Below are 19,428 nucleotides of genomic sequence, written 5' to 3'. Positions count from 1 at the left end.
ACAAATTAAGTTTAAACAGTTTGAACTTTATTTGATATTTTTGAATGCAGTGTCATATTTTGAATTTTTTAATAAAAAAAAGTCCTAGGCTAAAATAAACAAGTAGTGTCTAATTTTTCTTCGAAAACCCGTTTCTCTCTCCTGATTCACCAATGACAATGGATGCTGCTTCTGTTTTTAGGGAATATATAGAATCTACACAGCTTTGACTACAAACATTAATCATATAAAAGCTTGCTGGTTAAACTGAATCACAGGATGTCAATAAAAGAACAATATTTCCAATTCTGGATACTTGGTAACACCCTAAATATGACAAGGCTCATGTTGTATTAGGTATTTATTTTCTAATATGTTAGACATGCAATCATGTTCTTAAAATTAGCAGTCTAAATGCTTGGAAAACAAGACATAGAATCTTATTTAATAACAAATAGGCCACAAATATGGCCTATTTGTTACACAGTTTACAAAATGATCAATTATAAAATTCAGAATAGACTTCCTGCACACAAACTTCTTGGCTGTACTATTAAAACTACTTGGAGATCCCAACATCCAGACTTAGATTTGTTGTTCTTAGAACCAAGAGGGAACACTGCTAAAATCCCTTTTCCTTTCATAATTTTGTGATTTCATTTTGAAAGGAAGAATAAATTATATATTTATAAATGGGTCCAGGAGATAGGAGGCTGGTGCCCTCTGAGAATATTGGTGCTTTGGGGGTGAAAATGACAAAAATACCTCCTTACATTCTTGACCAAAAGCATCATCTGTATCACTTTTTTTCTTTCCAAAATAGTATGTGGTGGGCTTAGGGAGATGGAAAGAATACACTGATTTTCATCTCTTCTTTCTATCTTAGGTTTTCTTGCCTGCTATCCATTTGGTTTATGGATTGACAGCTCTGATAAGCAAATACTGTTAAAACACATAGGATAGTTCTTTTTAAACAGTGGTTACACAAGTCTAATAATTGTATTTAAGTGTAGTCATTAAATCATTTAAACAAAAATCTATCCTCCTGTTTTACTCAGTTTTCTCAACAAATCCTGAGCCCGTGAAGATAATGCTGAAGTAAATATTAATACAAATAAACATAACAATTTTTTCTGAAAACTTGCACACATATAAAAAGACTAGACTGAAATATTAATGCAATATGGCATATATAATAAATAATATACATATATGTGTGAGTGTGCTCAGTCACCTGGTTGTGTTCGACTCATGGTGGCTCAATGGACTTGTAGCCCACCAGGTTCCTCTGCCCATGGGATTCTCCAAGCAAGAATACTGAAATGGGATGCATTTCTTACTCCAGGGGATCTTCCTGACCCAGGGATCAAACCCACGTCTCTTGCATCTCCTGTACTGGCAGGTGGATACCAGGTACACAAACACACAAACACAGACATGCACGTCTGTTAACTCACTGAAACAGAGGCAACAGGCTGCAGTTGTTTAGAGCACAGATCCTAAAGCCAGATTCCAAACTAAAGTTCTTGGCTCTGCCATTGTACCAGCTGTGTGACTTCAGAAACAGCTAGTAGACTTCCATCTCATTTATCAATGACAAGTTTTACCAATTTCATAAAGATTTTTGAGAATCAAATACTTTGGTAGTATGAAGCACTTATAATAGTGCCTTGTTTATATTAAGTGCTCAGTAAATACTCTCTATGATATTAAGTATTACTATTGTTACCATTATTAATTGCATCACCATCTACAAGAAACAGAAGACAGAAGCACAGGTAAAGTTTAAACAATTCATATCTATCATTAGACACTTTGGTTTACAAATAAAAGCATAGTTTATGTAGGGCCAAATAACAGATATATGTGTTTCTAAGCAAGAAAGAAGGAACTCCTCTCTGTGGCCCCATAAACTGTAGCCCACCAGGATCCTCTGTCTATGGGATTTTCCAGGCAAGAATACTGGAGTGGGCTGCCATTTCCTTCTCTAGGGGTTCTTCCCAACCCAGGGATCAAACCTGTGTCTCCTGCACTGCAGACAGATTCTTTACCCACGGAGCCACTGGATATAATTTTAGGGTATAACCAAAGTTTTCTTATTCACATTTACGTCTCTATCAGCAATTCATGTCAGCAATTCATTTCCTCCATTTAAAGGACTCCATTTCCTCTCATATAAAATGAAGAGATTGAAGTAGATGATTTTTAAACTCTTTCTGATCTCGTTGATATTCTCTTTGTTATTATTCAGTAACAACCTATGTTTTTAAAGATAAAGGAAAGTTTTTAAATCCTTATATATAAATGTCTGAAATATGACATCTATTCCTTAGCTCGCACTTTCCTTTCTTGAGCTTTAGCAAAGAAGAATATAAGAGCAATAGTAGGGCATATTTCCTCTGCCACCCTCTTCTTTTGCCTTCAATCTTTCCCAGCATCAGGTGGCAGAGTGTGAGATGCTTAGATAGAAACACCAACTCAATAGACATGAACTTGAGCAAACTTCAGGAGATAGTGAGGATAGGGAAGCCTGGTGTGGTAGCCCCTGAGGTCGCAGAGTCTAACATGAATTAATGACCAAATAACAACAGGGGTTACATAAAGAGAAAATGATCAGATTTACAGAACACAGGGAACATTATTTTAATGTGGAGATGAGGGCCCCTAAACAAAAACTACACATACATCACATCAACTCCAAGGACTGACAAGCATTCTAGGGTATGTAGAAATCTCCAAGCCAACTTATCAAAGAAAAAAGATATCAAGCAAAAAACAGTCAAGTTTTCTATGATCTTGAAATCCCACTCCCGGGCATATATCCAGAGAAAAATGAGATCCTAAAGGACACATGCACCCCAATGCTCACTGCAGCACTGTTTACAATAGCCAAGACATGGATGAAACCTAAATGTCCACTGACAGAGGAAGGGATAAAGAAGACGTGGTATGCATACACATAGGAACATTACTCAGCCATTAGAAAGAATGAAATCATGTCATTTGCAGCAACATGGATGGACCTAGAGACTGTCATATTAACTTAAATAAGTCAGAGAAAGAAAGAGAAATATTATATGATATCACTTACATGTGAAACCTAATAAAAATGATACAAAGAAACCCATTTACACAGCAGAAATAGACTCACAGACTTAGAGAATGAACTTATAATTATCAGGGGGGAAGGGTGCAGGGGAGGGATAGTTAGGGAGTTTGGAATTGATAAGTACACACTGCTATATTTTAAATGGATAACCAAAAAGGGCCTACTGAATAGCGCAAGGAATTCTGCTCAATATTATGTAATAATCAAGATGAGAAAAGAATTTGAAAAAGGATACATATACACACATAATCACTTTGTTGTAACTGAAACTAACACAACACTGTTAATCAACTATAATATAAAGTCTAAAATGAATAAATAGATAAAATTCAAAAAAAAATAAGATAACCCACTGTGATTCTGAGAATCACAATAATGTCTTTCTGGTTGGAGCAAGACACTGAAACCAGCAGAAGAAGGAACCAAGATCTTTTTCAGGATCAAACTCAGTTGTGAAGTATATACAATGGAATATTACTCATCCATAAAAAAGAACAAAACAATGCCATTTTAAGTAACCTGGCTGGACCCAGAGATTCCCATACTGAATGAAGTCAGTCAGACAGAGAAAGACAAATACCACATGATATCACTTCCATGTGGAATCTTTAAAAAGGCTACAAATGAACTTATCTACAAAACCAAAATAGAGTTACAGATATAGAAAATAAACTTACAGTTAGCAGTGGGCAAGAGGGGAGATAAACTCAGAAGATTGGGACTGACACATATACCGTACTGTATATAAAACAGGTGACTAGTAAGGAACTACCATACAGCATAGGGAACTACTCAGTATTCTGTAGCGGCCTATATGGGAAGAGAATCTTAAGAGTGGATTTATGTATTTGTATAACAGATTCACTTTGCTGTATACCCGAAACTAGCACAATATTGTAAATCAGTTATGCCCCACTAGTTTTTTTTTTATTGAATTAAATTAGAAAAAGAACTTAGTCGTGCAAAGTGTATCGCAACAAGACTAGGAGGAGAAAATATCCTGTTTTTGGTGAAGATGCAAAAATCATGCCTGTATGAAGCAGGCCTCATGGTGTAGATAGGTCTGATTATCTAAACCATTTGAATTTTTTCATTCTCTTACTTTTAAGAACATGACCAAAGAAGAACATGGAAGAGCATATGCATTTGCGACCACAGCTAAATATATGTCTTATCCTTTTCAGACACAGAACTTCTTAAATGGCAGGAACCTACACTTCGCAGAAAGTGAGACATATCAAATGACAGCAGTCTAGTGGTTAATTAAGCTGGATGTCATGGCAGCTTGGGTTTGAATTTGGCTATATTTCCTACCTGCGTAGACAAGTCATCCTTTCCCTCAAAGACACATTTCCTCATCAACAAAATGGGAATAATAATAGGTCTGTTGTGACCTAATACTTATGAAAGGCTTACAGTATCTGGCAATGGGTATTGATTAGGAAGAATGGTAGCAGTAATATTAAACATTTTAAAATATGCAGCATTTCATCTTGGATACAAAAATATGGGTAGAATAGTCCTTTGATTTACTGGGAAAAGCAGTCACATCACTTGTATGCATTTACGAATGGCCTTAGGAACGTCTTCACTCGCTCAAAATTATCTCAACTTGCTGAAATGGGGGGAATAAAATCAAAGGATGAAATTTATCAGAGATAAATGTTAAGTACTAAACAGAAGATTATTACAGGTGAGACTTGAGACTTCTCTTCACGTGAAAAGAACATGACAATAGGATAAGGCAGTAAACCTAAGATGTATTAATGAAGATACAGTGTCCAGATTAAGGAGATTAACATCTTAACCACTGAGGAATGAATGAAGTCTGAGGAAGATGTAGGCAGGAAAGAAGAAAAGAAATAATAAATGTCAACACTTAGTTATTATCTCTCTATAGTCAAAACAGTATCATATTCAAGAGGTAGTCTACTAATTCTGTACCTGTCTAGAGGCCATAATTTGAATCAAAAGAATGAAGAGGAGGCAGATATTACCACATGTAAATTTATTAGTCAAGGTTTAGACTAAGCTGCTTCAACATATAGTGTTGATGGAAGGAGATGGAATGGTCCGTGGTAGGAAGGTGATCTAGACAGGTAGAAAAAAAAAAAACCTACTCTATGATTTACCCAGGTATTTAAACTGGAAAATCAACCAGTCATCTCCAACATATGGTTCCATCCTTAAGTCTAAAGCTGCCTCTGCAGTTGTTGCCACATCCCAACTACCAAGATATTAAGGACAAGTAGTCTTGTCTATAAACAGATGACCTGGAAGTTCCACAAATTACTTTAGCTCACATCCTACCAACCCAAACTTAATTGCATGGCCACATTTAAATCAAATCCCTACAATTATACAGAGAAAGTGACAAATAGATTCAAGGGATTAGCTCTGATAGACAGAGTGCCTGAAGAACTATGGACAGAGGTTTGTGACATTGTACAAGAGGCAGTGATCAAGACCATCCCCAAGGAAAAGAAATGCAAAAAGGCAAACTGGCTGTCTGAGGAGGCCTTACAAATAGCTGAGAAAAGAAGAGAAGCTAAAGGCAAAGGAGAAAAGGAAAGATATAACCATTTGAATGCAGAGTTCCAGTGAACAGCAAGGAGAGATAAGAAAGCCTTCCTCAGCGATCAATGCAAAAAAATAGATGAAAATAATAGAATGGGAAAGACTAGAGATCTCTTCAAGAAAACTAGAAACACCAAGGGGACATTTCATGCAAAGATGGGCACAATAAAGGACAGAAATGGTATGGACCTAACAGAAGCAGAAGATATTAAGAAGAGGTGACACGAATACATAGAAGAGCTATACAAAAAAGATCTTCATGACCCAGATAACCAAAATGATGTCATCACTCAGCTAGAGCCAGATATCCTGGAATGTGAGGTCATCACTATGAACAAAGCTAGTGGTGGTGATAGAATTCCAGTTGAGCTATTTCAAAGATGATGCTGTCAAAGTGCTACACTCAATAATGCCAGCAAATTAGGAAAACGCAGCAGTGGCCACAGGACTGGAAAAAGTCAGTTATTCTAATCCCAAAGAAAGGCAATGCCAAAGAATGCTCAAATTACCAAACAATAGCACTAATCTCACACACTAGCAAAGTAATTTTCAAAATTCTCCAAGCCAGGCTTCAACAGTATGTGAACTGTGAACTTCCAGATGTTCAAGCTGGATTTAGAAAAGGCAGAGGAACCAGAGATCAAATAGCCAATATTCATTGGATCTTTGAAAAAGCAAGAAAGTTTCAGAAAACCATCTACTTCTGCTTTATTGACTACACCAAAGCCTTTGGTTCTGTGGATCACAACAAACTGTAGAATATTCTTAAAGAGATGGGAATACCAGACCACCTGATCTGCCTCCTGAGAAATCTGTATGCAGATCAAGAAGCAACAGTTAGAAGTGAACATGGAACAACAGACTCTTTCCAAATCGGGGAGTATGTCAAGTCTGCATATTGTCACCCTGCTTATTTAATTTATATGCAGAGTACATCATGAGAAATACTGGACTGGATGAAGCATAAGGTGGAAGCAAGATTGCTAGGAGAAATATCAATAACCTCAGATATGCAGATGACACCACCCTTATGGCAGAAAGCAGAAAACAACTAAAGAGCCTCTTGATGAAAATGAAAGAGGAGAGTGAAATAGCTGGTTTAAAACTCAACATTCAGAAAACTAAGATTATGGCATCCGGTGCCATCACTTCATGCCAAATAGATGGCGAAACAATGGAAACAGTGACAGACTTTCTCTTCTTGGACTCCAAAATCACTGCAGATGGTGACTGCAGCCATGAAATTAAAAGACGCTTGCTCCTTGGAAGAAAAGCTATGACCAACCTAGACAGCTTATTAAAAAGCAGAGACATTACTTTACCAACAAAGGTCCGTCTCGTCAGAGCTATGGTTTTTCCAGTAGTCATGTACGGATGGGAGAGTTGGACAATAAAGAAAACTGAGCACTGAAGAACAGATGCTTTTGAACTGCGGTGTTGGATAAGACTCTTGAGAGTCTCTTGGGCTGCAAGGAGATCCAATCAGTCCATCCTAAAGGAAATCAGTCCTGAATATTCATTGGAAGGACTGATGCTGAAGCTGAAATTCCAATACTTCAGCCACCTGATGCGAAGAGCTGACTCATTTGAAAAGACCCTGATGCTGGGAGGGATTGAAGGCAGGAAGAGAAGAGGATGACAGAGGATGAATTGGTTGGAAGGCATCATCGACTTGATGGACATGAGATTGAGTAAGCTCAGGGAGTTGTTGATGGGACAGGGAGGGCTGGCGTGCTGCAGGCCATGAGGTTGCAAAGAGTTGGACATGACTGAGCGACTGAACTGAACTCACTGTTAGAGAAGTTGAGAAATGTGGTCTCCAGATATATCAGCATAAAATAGCCCAAAGTCAATCTGTTGGGGTGGGAGTGAGGTGTGATCATTAATTAAAGAGAGAAGTGGAGAATAAACACAAAGAAGGGAGAAGTTAAAAGTTTCTGCCACAGAATCATATAAACATTATAGCCAATCAGTACTAGAATTATCACTCTTATGAACCTACTGCACTTTCTTAGTATTCAGAGTTAGTCACAGATACAACAGAAAATATTCCGGAATTCAATAGTGGATGACACTATATGGTAAATGCGGTTCCTTCTAACCCTGACATTTTGTCATTTTAAAATGGCCTTTCAACAAGTCTCTGCTTAACACACTGTTGGATGGAATTTGAAAGTGACTACTCTATGCCCTGATGTCTCATTCCACTTCTTGTATCATTAGGGTAAAGGGCCAAATTCTTAACTTCTGTCAGTGCAGATACTATATTTCATTCATCATCATTTAAAGGGGTACCTATTTTTAAAATAAACATAAATGAAATGTTAGTCAAGTCTCAGATCTCAACTCAGCCATAACTCATAGTATTATTCACCTAATATTTATTTTTTCAGAAAGTTAGTAAAAAAAAAAAAAAGGTAGAAAGTTAATAGATAATTTTGCAGCATATATTCAGGTTAAGAATATATAGCTACTGCTTTCTTTAACTATTAATTTATGAGTTATACTAAGGACTTATTTTAAATGTCTGTTATAAATCAATATTACAGATAGGCAAAAGTTTCTCCAAATGAGATTATTCACCTTTGGTGGCAGCCGGGAGGGGGTAATATGGGAAGGAAAAAAAGTAAAACTTAATCCCAGCTGATTTTTCTGAAGTTGTGACTTTATGACAAAGATGTAATTTAAGTAAACAAAATGGAGGCAGAGGGAGGAAGTCAGTCAATTTGTCAGTTTAATTCTACTGGTTACATTTTTCAAACTTTGACCTAACTGTCCCATAAAGATACAGTCTCAGAAGGCTTACTTTATAATTGAAAGTTAAACTTGAATTAAAACGACACAGTGTCTATAAGACATCTCCGTGGGTATTAGAGAAGGTGGAGGATGCCTCCCCCAAAGCAATGACTTGTTCAGTTTAGAAAAGGCTGGATTTACAGTTCCGCCCAGAACTTCAGTCATTTTCATGCAGTATTCAAATGCACAATCTTCTGCAGCACTGAATCATCTTTGGGGGGCTGAGCAAAGAATTAAATTACACGTAAAGCTTTTCTTCAAAGGGTTCATGTTGTTTCTACTACCTTCTTCAGATAAGATAGCAAATTGTGGTAAACAAACATGATTTATCTGGATTCACTTTTCAAAATAATAGTAAATCTAATGAGAATTTCAGAATAACTCAAGAGTAGGTTCTTTATTTCATTCAGTAGTTAGGGGAATATTTACTCTCACTCAGGCTTTATTTTTTAAAAAATCACATAAGTGCTCATGAAATTGAAACTCTGGTAAAGATTGGGAGACTTACCCTTTAGTGACTATTTTGATTATTTTCTCTCAATAAAAATTAATTTACTCATGTAAACCCTTATCTGTCTTACACTGACAGACTATACTAGGAGATGAATTAGATACATTTATGATTGAATTTCAAAAGCTACAAAACATATATTTATGTATATGCATACATATGCACAACAGTAATTTATTTCTCTTTAGAATAAGTAATATTTGAGAAAATTTATTATTCAAATCCAACTCAGAGTAATCTAAAAAGGACTTACTTCTAAATAACTAGACAAATATTCAGAATTAAAATTAAATATTTTTCAGAATTTTTCAATCCAGCTGCAAATTAACACATTCATTTTTCCATTGTTTCAAGTAAAAATGATTGAAGTGCTCATGAAAAATCGTGCTTCATGTGTGATTAAACTGATTTATTTCTACTTCTAATTCCATTTAGTTTAATAAAATGCTAACATTAAAGGAGCGATCAAGGCTTAAGATGCTGACAGGAAGTTTAGTTTTCAAGTAAAATCATGGGATTGGAGCCCATGCTTGTCTACACCATGATCACTGGCATTTACAGGAAGGAATTTGTGCAATGGGCAGGAAGATTATTGCTAACGCCTTCCAGAGATCATGAGGCTTGCATTTAACAAACATAACTTTATACTTTCCGAGGCCAACCCCTAGCTAGGAGTAAGGATATAGCCCCTCAGCAATTAGGCTGGGGACATGGGTTATTGACTGACGTACCATGAAATACCACCAGACCCTAGAAGGAGAGCTCACTGCAGAATGTGCTAACTGACACTTAATTGAGACAGTAAGATCTCCATGGCAAATTGTAATATGTAATTTATGCCATTCATGTATCTGCCGCAAACACTCTAATAAAATAAATTATTTTCTAGCACAGAGAAAAATCACAAACTGCTAAACCTAGAAAAGTACAGGATTTATCTCTGCCTACAGCCTTTGGAGTTTTGTTCCTTAGTCTTGCTTAAAAATCTTTATGACTAGTATTTGACTTCCATTCAATATTTAAAGTGCATACTGATTTTTTTTTTTTTTAGCATTTTCCTTGGAAGACTTAGCCTGATAGCTCTTTCTCCACAAAAATGCTTAAATGATTGACACCCGACTTGCAAGTGGAAGTGGGTAATCAAAGTGTCTACAGAGCTCCTTTTTATTTGCTTCCTACCCCACACCAACTCTTCCAATTCAGTAATTAATGTCTTCTCCTGGTAACTTAGTAACAGCAAAGGAAATTTACAGATGTGGGCATATTACCCTGTATCAAAACTCCCACTCTGATATATTCTATTTTTTTTTTTTTTGGCAGTGCCACCTGGCGAACCTGGGACCCCTGCAATGGAAGCACAGAGTCTTACCCACTGGACCACCAGGGAAGTCTCCACTCTGATGAATTCTTCAGAGTATTTCTCACTTCTTATGGTGGAAGGAGGAAGTTTTCATGTGATGTCCCTTCACCCTCTCTCTCTGTCTTGTGGGCAGATTCACAGAACCAGCCAGGGTCACACAATTGAACAGCAGTCAGATTCCTCTCACCACGATAGAGCAGAACCCTTCCCAAGTACTGAGCTCAGAGGAGTCAACAGAATCACATTGAGCTTGTCTGAAGAGAAAAATTCACACCACTCCAGGATTCACCTTAATGGCCAGGCTCTCACTAACCAGGCCCCAGACCACAGACCTTTCCCTCTTTCTTCCTTTCTTATCAAGCTTTCCTACTATATCTTATACACCATTTAGGTTCTGATATTAGGTTTGTTGACATCAAAAATTAATTCCTACTACAGTGTGAGGAATTCACCATAGTTTAAAAGTTTTATCTTTCCCCAGGGACATCAACATTTCAAGCAAGACTTCCAGGAATGCAATTTCCTAGTTGTCAAAGTGAATGTCTAATGGTAGGAATTTCAATCAACTAATAACACAGGATGCCAGGAGTGATATTTCAGTGACTTCCACTCCCTCAATCATAGTATATATAATAGTTTTATTTAGTGAGCTCCATCCCAGATACTACACTAGGTATATATGGAAAAGGACCTCATTAAACAACTTCCTCTGCCTACTTGTAAGGTTGATGCACACCCAGCAGAATAAACACAATATTTGGTTCTAACTAGACTATAAGCTTTGCCTAATTTGAGTAATTTAAGAATCATTTATTTCACAAAAGTACTGTGTGTGCCAATTATTGCCTAAGCTTGAACTAGTTTCTGACAACCCAAAAGTGAATTATACAAGACTCATGAAATCTAAGGATTTCATTGTCCCATGAGATATAGCTCATAGTCAAAATATACAATATATGTATTATTACAAGGCAGGCTATGGAACTAGTCAACACAACCTCCCTTATAACTCATCCTGCACTAGTGAAGTTTCCAGTTTACTTGTCTGCTCCCTGCCCATCCCCTGTATCCTTGTGGGACAAGACTGTGTCTTACCCATCTTTGTAATTTACTTACCTAACTTCAGGATACAAAACACATTAGATAAGATAGGCAGGTGTGGATAGAGAAACTGACCCTCAGGGATGTTGAGGGTTTAGTCACAATGAAAAACTAGTAAGATCAGAAATGGATTCAAATCTAGGTCCTTTAGCTCTAGGTGACATGCTCTTGCCTTAACATCATTCATCTGTTGACATTCCTTTCCAGGAATCAACCTGACAATAATGCACAGGTAAGCATGAATGCTAAGCATATACACCTACAGTCCTTTCTAGTAATCTACAGATCACCTGCATGTAAATTACTTGCTTTGTGGCTTATCTGTTAGAAATGACTGCTATCAGAGTGGTTTCCACCTGCCAGTGCCATAAATACAGCTCTGCACCTTCTCCCCTGATTACTGCTTGCACAGGAAATGCAGACCACAAAGATTCTAATATTAGCATAGGAGCAACATAATTTAAATAACAAATCTGATGCAACCCACCTACTGCCAATTGACAAAATTTAATATAAATGGTTCTTAAGAGAAGTATATCCCTGCATTAATACAGATAATTAATTATTAATATCCCTGCATTAATTACAGATTAATTTAGAGTTTATTGTAAATACTTAACTTTGTTGGAATTTACATTAAGAGAGTCTGTTTTCAGTAGGGGTATTTAAGAATATTGATATGTTCTTTCCTTTCTGAAGCTGCCCACCTCCAGGACACACTGTATAACCTTCACTCTTGGAGGCCCCACAACTCATGCAATCTTATAAGGTAAATCTGGGAAATGCAGCCCTCTCTATTCAAATTGCCATGACACCATTCCATGGAAAGACTTGCTAGAGACCTGCCAATAGTAAAGCTCCCAGGTGAGCAATAGCATCTTTCCACATACAGAGAGCAAATTCAGACTTGTCACAAGTGGCCATTTAATCACGAAACGATTCTCTAGACACCACTTGTGTGATTTAGTTTTCAACATGTAAGTTCTCAGGTATGATTGCAAAAGACCAACCACAATGAGGTTATAAAATTAAACACACACAGAGAAATAAGACTCTGGTGACTTAAAAAAAAACTTTTTTTGTTCCTTCTTTCACCAAGCTTTTCCTATTCCATCCAGATGGAGAGGACCACAGAAAAATCTGAGGTAGCAGAGATGTCACCAGTACAGTGCTGCTCTGAGGACCACAGGTAGAGTTTTCCTGAAGACTTAAATAGATACAAAGTCTTTTGTCCCTTCAGAATAAAAAGTCTAGCATACTTGACAATGAACCTGTCATTTTAAACCTTGAGGGTTTTAATTTTATACATAATAGAGTTGGAAAATGAACCTATCATATAGTTTTGCTCAGAATTCAGACTTATATTATGTACTCCTACAGACGCCCTAAAAGGTACTCAACTGGCAGGGTGTTGACATATACTGAAGTGGCAATCCTAATAGCTATCTGTCGTGTACAAACTACTTTAGCAAACTACTACAGGAAACCCTTTTCATTCAGCACTATAGACAAGCAGTTAAACATATATAGTAGCCCAGCTAGTTAGTTATCATCTTGTTCTCACTAAGAAGAGACAGTTATCTCAAGGCAAGCATATGCAAACTTGTGGTGGAGGGGAAGGAAAAATGTGAATGTATATTCAAGGTTTTCTAAGGCTACTTAAGATGAGATAATTGCACTCCTATTACCTGGTTCTGAAGATTACATCGCAAAGACTAAATAACTTTGTGTGTGTGTGTGTGTGTGTGTGTGTATAAAATTATATACAGCAAGTGTAGTCATTAATTGGGAGAACTGAATGAATGCGGTATCTGACCACGAAGAAGACAAGATAAAAAACATTAATCAAGCAGCATTTAATCTCCATTTACATCAACTTCCTGAAGAAGCACCTCCAAAACTAATATGTTAGCAATATAAACAAAATTATAAGTAAAGAGATAAATTTATCTCTATTTTGAATGTAACATTCACTCCATTGATGAAACTATTTTTCTCCATTTCATGTTTGAAGAAAAGATCCAATGTGTCATTTCAAAATTTGGTTTGGCTTTGCCATATTGCATTTATCCAAGCCAACAGATTCAGCACAGCATACCGTTTTAATGTAATGATATGCCACTGCTTCTGGACCCAGCAATAAGAGGAACATCCAAAAACAGGCATAAAACACCCATGAAGAAATGACAGAGCTTGAAGTCAGCTTGAATAATATCTGAATCATAAATTCTTGCAAGCGGAGGGAGAAAAAAGAGAAATGGAGAAGCAAGGAGGAGGAGAAAAGAGCAGATGAGTGGCTCATTCTACCCACCTCCAGCACTGAATTTAGGAGCTTTATGCACTTTCCTATTTCTTACTGACAGGGCTCCAGGTGTATATCAACTGACCCACAATCATGGATGCATTAGAAGCTCTGCCTCCACTGTGCTGAGAGGGAAGAGTGTGCCCAGTTTGGTGCTCATGCATTTTGCATTCTGGATACAAAGTACGTATATGTGCACAGTTGTGTATAATGGATAATGGTGCACGTTTTGCACCTTCCACATCGGCTTTCTTCAAACTTCATTTTCCTTCCCCAGATATCTGCTGCCTGTCTTCATTCCTGCAGAATGTCACCATTTGATGGGAACTCTGTAAATCTATATTTAGTGCCTGGGATACACCCTTTCCTCCTAACACCCTCAAGATGGCTGAGATCAGCACTTCTGTCAATAGTTTCCAGGTTTGAACTCTGGGGAACTAGGCTGGAATTTTCATCACAGATGAATAAAGCTTGAGGAACACCACAAAACCCATCCTTTCTGACTAGCACATCCAGCTAGAAACTCTAGTATCTTTGACCACTCCTTTCCTTTCTGTCAATATTTAAATTGGGATTTAGGATGGGTATGTTGCTAAAAATCTAGAGTTCTTAAAACTAAAAAACAGAAAATATAATATGATGATACACCACCTTACACATTCAAGGGGAAAAAAATGTCTTCAGAAGGCCAAATGCAATGTTTCCATTGGCAGGCCTGGGTGGTGTCCTTTGTACTACTATACGTATATATAATGTGCTCTCAGGGGCTTTCATCCCCCCTCCAGACTGTAAACACCTTGGCAGCATCCAGAACATGGGAGGTTTTCTATAAATGTCTACAGAATTCATTGGCAACATCAGCAGCTTCTTTAAATATTGGGGGTCTAACTCCCCTTTCTTCTGTTTATTATTTTCACTTGGGAATATCTAAGAAGATTTGCCTTTCCAGGCCAAGAACTAGATGAGCATCAGGGAAGAAAAATCATTAGAGAGGTAAGAGAATTCTATAAACAATTCCATGCCCTTGATTTGAACCCTCCAGGTTCCTATAAGTAAGTAGCTTTTTAGGAGCAGGCTACCCCTATTTTGACCTTTAAGCTCATTTTTAATATTAACCACTATGGCAGACATTAAGAAGACCCAAGAAGCACAAAGTGTCTGCAGAGCTAAGCAGAGGAACTCCTTGTACCCAAGATGAACTTTCTCTATACTATATTTGTATATTGGATTTATCTCAAAGCTAAGCTAGATATGGGGGCAATTAGGTATCTGAACAATTATTACTTGGTGAGAGAAAGGTGGAGTAACTATAACCAAGCAGAAGAAAATCCAGGTTTTAAATTGCCTTTAAGTATAGTTTGAAATTATGTAGTTAGTACCCTGTGGTCAGCACAGCTTTCTGGAATGCAGCATATCTGTGAGCAAAAACTTTTCTGTAACTTATATTCTGGATATTTGAATGCTTTATTTTCAATATAGCACTCTGGAAAGAGTTCTGAAAGCCATAAGAAGGCTTAAATAATGCTATACAATGAAAGGCTAGATGACAATTAGAATATTCGAGTGTGTTATTTTTGCTTTAAAAAGAAACATCAGAAATACGGTTTCTGTAATGATCTCATTTTCTGAAAGGAATCCAATTGCAGACAGAGAAGCTTTCGTAGAAGCTAGGGATGTATAGCTTGAGAAACATTGATTTAAAGTGAATACTTAGAATCACATTAACCATTGTTCTGCTGGAAATACCTAGTTAATTATTGATAAACACCCTGATGTCACGATCAGGTTCAATACCCAGGGCTCACACTGCCTGGTTTTTTTGGTGACCTTCCACATCAATAGCTATTCAAATGTTCAGGTGGCTTCCATTTCAGGTTTTATTTATTTTGGTTTACATTTTTTCCCCTCATAAAAGAGCACAAGGTCATTCCCACCTGCATTGTTCCACAAAGGTTACCCAGCACACATTAGAAGCATGTGGTCCATGAGCCAAATATAGCATATGGCTGTGTTTGTTTTGGCTTCCAGATGTTTAATAGATTTCTTTAGATATGGATATGTTTTCCTGTTTGCCAGAGTGCTCACCACTCCCTAATGCTTTTACCCACATATCTACAATTAATTTCTTAGTCTCTACAGACACTTGATTGGAAAGCCCTAGGCTAGCTAGAATCTAGGCTTTCCCTGATGCAAGAAATATTCTTTATTCCATGCTATTCCTCTCATATTTCACTTGACTGATTTGATTTAGCACTAAAATTTCACATTCATTCATTGTTTGTTGAGCTTCTTCTAGATGTCCAGGACTGACCTGGGCACTGATGACAACAGTGTCTACTGGGGATACATCATGCCTACACTCACGGAGCTTTCATTCTTGATGGGGATGAGACTGCATATGGACAAAAAATAAATACTTTTAGGTGATGATAAATATGATGTAAAGAAAAATGAAGCAGAGGAAGAAGATCGAGAATGACAGGGGATGCGATTTTCAACCGGGTGTTAGGAACATTCTCTCTGACAAGGTGACATCTTAGCACACACCTGAATAAAGTAACAGGATGGACCACAGGCAGATCGGTGGGAAGAACTTCCCAAGCAGAGGTCTCCTCTTAGAGAGAGTGTTGACTTCTTAGAGGTAAGAATGCTAACTCTAGAATAACTCTTGGTTTCCTCAGTTGATTAGAGAAGAAATCTGCCAGTGGTTTTTTACTTAATTCTGTATTTTTTACATTTAGTTGTTTTTTTTTTAATGAAGTGAAAAAAAAATCAGTAATTTTCAAACTCTTCCTTCACTATTACAACTTGACTTGATGCTTCTGTTATCACCCAAACAAGGATAATAGAAATTTACTAAAGGAAAGTGTCTATTGAAAAGAATGATTTTAGAAAACTCTCTCACTAAAAATTGCAAGGTTACTTCAAACAGCAACAATAATGACTAACAAACAATGGCATAATTATGCAAAAAAGAATCATATTCCTTTGGCGAGTACCTTTTAAATAATAGAAAAAAATGAACACTCTACCTTTTTAAAGAAAGATTAAGTGGTGGTTGTAAATGAGTAATTAAGGAAGCATAATCTTTGTGTTTTAAGATAGCAAAAATTTCTTAAGAGATCGGAAAAATCATTTATATCAATTCTTACTTTTGAACAATAAGAAAACTAAAGCTCTAAGGGATTAAGTGGCTTGTCCAAGGACAAAGAATCATTTATTGGTCAAGCTAGAATCTGAACCGAAGGTTCCTAATTTTTAGACTGATACTCTTACAACTGTATATATTCCATTCCAATAATGAAGTTAAAAAATCAAAAACTACTATTAAGACTTGTTATCTTCTATGTTGTGAACTAACACACAATGGCTGCAATGAGTTTGATATTTTCTCAGTGTATCCACTATGCCTTCCATTCCTTGACTACAGGAATGTGAAAGCATGTTCTATCAGGAAGGCTAATTTGTACCTCTTTATATCAAACACTCTAAGCCCTAGTTTATGGTTACGAAGGGCAAGATTAATTTAGGAGTTTCACAGATGCTTTAGAAAGGCATTAGTGCAGCCTCTTGGATCAGAAAAAAGCAGATGTCTAAGTAACAACACTCAATAGAGTCTAAATCCCGTTCTGGGTCTTTGCAGATGCTGATCATGGGAAAGAGGAACCAAGTTAGCTGGCTCAGTTTATGCAGAATTGCTGGGTTGCTAAGTCCACTCTGATCTCCATCTTGTGTATGTTTAATATGTCAATTTACTGCAGAAATAGTCAGTCATTATTTCTTTGCTCATATTCTTACTTTTAAGTGAAAAAACATATCTATGAAATATAAATAAATTAGCTGAAAACTGATATAAAACATCAATATATAATAATTTTTTAAAAGTTCTTCAACTTAAATTGATTTTCAAGATTAACCTAAACCTAAAGTTACCTAGTTACTTTTTTACTGATACCTAAAATTAAATTATTGATCATTAAAAATCCCTATCACCAATAAGATACTATTTTAAAATGCTATGTATTTTACTGTCAGCATAATAGCATGATATTCTTTGCAAACTTCCTATTAATTACATAAAATGTTCAAATCATTAGTTTCAATATCTATATAGTAAACTCACAGAAATGTATCAGTTGTGGATCCCAGTATAGGTTCAGCTTAGTTCAGTTCAGTTCAGTTTAGTTCAGTTGCTCAGTCGTGTCCGACTCTTTGCGACCCCATGAATTGCAGCACACCAGGCCTCCCTGTCCATCACCAACTCCCGGATTCACTCAGACTCACGTCCCTCGAGTCTGTGATGCCATCCAGCCATCTCATCCTCTGTCGTCCCCTTCTCCTCCTGCCCCCAATCCCTCCCAGCATCAGAGTCTTTTTCAATGAGTCAACTCTTCACATGAGGTGGCCAAAGTATTGGAGTTTCAGCTTTAGCATCATGCCTTCCAAAGAAATCCCGGGGTTGATCTCCTTCAGAAGGGACTGGTTGGATCGTCTTGCAGTCCAAGGGACTCTCAAGAGTCTTCTCCAACACCACAGATCAAAAGCATCAATTCTTTGGCGCTCAGCCTTCTTCACAGTCCAACTCTCACTTCCATACATGATCACAGGAAAAACCATAGCCTTGACTAGATGGACCTTAGTCGGCAATGTCTCTGCTTTTGAATATGCTATCTAGGTTGGTCATAACTTTTCCTCCAAGGAGTATGCATCTTTTAATTTCATGGCTGCAGTCACCATCTGCAGTGATTCTGGAGCCCAAAAAAATAAAGTCTGACACTGTTTCCACTGCATAGAAGTTAAATAAGCAGGGTGACAATATACAGCCTTGACGTACTCCTTTTCCTATTCGGAACCAATCTGTTGTTCCATGTCCAGTTCTAACTGTTGCTTCCTGACCTGCATACAGATTTCTCAAGAGGCAGGTCTGCTGGTCTAGTATTCCCATCTCTTTCAGAATTTTCCACCGTTTATTGTGATCCACACAGTCAAAGGATTTGGCATAGTCAATAAAACAGAAATAGATGTTTTTCTGGAACTCTCTTGCTTTTTCCATGATCCAGCGGATATTGGCAATTTGATCTCTGGTTCCTCTGCCTTTTCTAAAACCAGCTTGAACATCAAAAGTTCACAGTTCACATATTGCTGAAGCCTCGCTTGGAGAATTTTGAGCATTACTAGCATGTGAGATGAGTGTAATTGTGCAGTAGTTTGAGCATTCTTTGGCACTGCCTTTCTTTGGGATTGGAATGAAAGCTGACCTTTTCCAGTCCTGTGGCCACTTCTGAGTTTTCCAAATTTGCTGGCATATTGAGTGCAGCACTTTCACAGCATCATCTTTCAGGATTTGAATCAGCTCAACTGGAATTCCATCACCTCCACTAGCTTTGTTCGTAGAGATGCTTTCTAAGACCCACTTGACTTCACATCCCAGGATGTCTGGCTCTAGATTAGTGATCACATCATCATGATTATCTGGGTCATGAAGATCTTTTTTTTACAGTTCTTCTGTGTATTCATGCCACCTCTTCTTAATATCTTCTGCTTTGGTTAGGTCCCTACCATTTCTGTCCTTTATCGAGCCCATCTTTGCATGAAATATTCCCTCTGTATCTCTAATTTTCTTGAAGAGATCTCTAGTCTTTCCCATTCTGTTCTTTTCCTCTATTTCTTTGCATTGATCACTGAAGAAGGCT

At 37.2% G+C, this 19,428-nt stretch overlaps 1 long non-coding RNA gene across 1 annotated transcript in view; it reads left to right on the top strand.

Moving 5' to 3' along the window:
• LOC138432789 (uncharacterized) overlaps positions 1-11,111 on the top strand; it is a 92,696-nt gene extending 81,585 nt beyond the window's left edge. Inside the window, exon 3 of the long non-coding RNA XR_011253982.1 lies at positions 10,293-11,111. This is a non-coding gene — a long non-coding RNA (uncharacterized lncRNA). The remainder of the gene's footprint in view (positions 1-10,292) is intronic.
• The last annotated feature ends 8,317 nt before the right edge of the window (positions 11,112-19,428 follow it).

Source organism: Ovis canadensis, chromosome 2 (genome assembly GCF_042477335.2).
Source record: "Ovis canadensis isolate MfBH-ARS-UI-01 breed Bighorn chromosome 2, ARS-UI_OviCan_v2, whole genome shotgun sequence".
In the NCBI taxonomy this organism is placed as follows: Eukaryota; Metazoa; Chordata; class Mammalia; order Artiodactyla; family Bovidae; genus Ovis; species Ovis canadensis.
Note: the sequence above shows the minus strand (reverse complement) of the source record. Positions and strands in the feature narration are given on the sequence as shown.